We start from the raw sequence: 1,023 nt of genomic DNA, 5'->3' as shown, positions 1-1,023 counted from the left end.
AGGTCACGTTAACTGACTGATGTTATCTCCTAGAACACAACATAAAGGTCACGTTAACTGACTGATGTTATCTCCTAGAACACAACATAAAGGTCACGTTAACTGACTGATGTTATCTCCTAGAACACAACATAAAGGTCACGTTAACTGACTGATATTATCTCCTAGAACACAACATAAAGGTCACGTTAACTGACTGATGTTATCTCCTAGAACACAACATAAAGGTCACGTTAACTGATATTATCTCCTAGAACACAACATAAAGGTCACGTTAACTGACTGATATTATCTCACAGAACAAAACGTATCAGATCTCCTGAGTCTGTGATGACCTCAGACCTTCAGCGTTTATCCTGAACCCCCCGTTCTTCTCCCCCGGTTGGAAGGAACAGCTGAACCAAACAGAGGGAGAAGATAACGACTCATTTCTGTTTTTTAGTACTACAAGCTGGCGAGCTCTGTGTGTACGGTCCTTGGCCTCTGTGTGTGTGTGTACTGTCTGTACGGTCCTTGGCCTCTGTGTGTGTGTGTGTGGTGTGTGTGTGTGTGTGTGTGTGTGTGTGTGTGTGTGTACTGTCTGTACGGTCCTTGGCCTCTGTGTCTGTGTCTGTGTCTATATGTGTGTGTGTGTGTGTACGGTCCTTGGTGTGTGTCTGTGTGTGTGTACCGTCTGTACGGTCCTTGGTGTGTGTGTGTGTGTACGGTCCTTGGCCTGTGTGTGTGTGTGTGTGTACTGTCTGTACAGTCCTTGGCCTCTGTGTGTGTGTGTGTGTGTGTGTGTGTGTGTGTGTGTGTGTGTGTGTGTGTGTGTGTGTGTGTGTGTGTGTGTGTGTGTGTGTGTGTGTGTGTGTGTGTGTATCTGTGTGTGTGTGTATCTGTGTGTGTGTGTGTGTGTGTCTGTGTGTATCTGTGTGTATCTGTGTGTATCTGTGTGTGTCTGTGTGTGTGTATCTGTGTGTGTGTGTATCTGTGTGTGTGTGTGTCTGTGTGTATCTGTGTGTGTGTGTGTCCTCTACTCAC

Source organism: Oncorhynchus keta, unplaced genomic scaffold (assembly GCF_023373465.1).
Source record: "Oncorhynchus keta strain PuntledgeMale-10-30-2019 unplaced genomic scaffold, Oket_V2 Un_contig_13873_pilon_pilon, whole genome shotgun sequence".
Taxonomy (NCBI): Eukaryota; Metazoa; Chordata; class Actinopteri; order Salmoniformes; family Salmonidae; genus Oncorhynchus; species Oncorhynchus keta.
The sequence above is the reverse complement of the archived record's forward strand: the minus strand, read 5'-3'. Positions refer to the sequence as shown.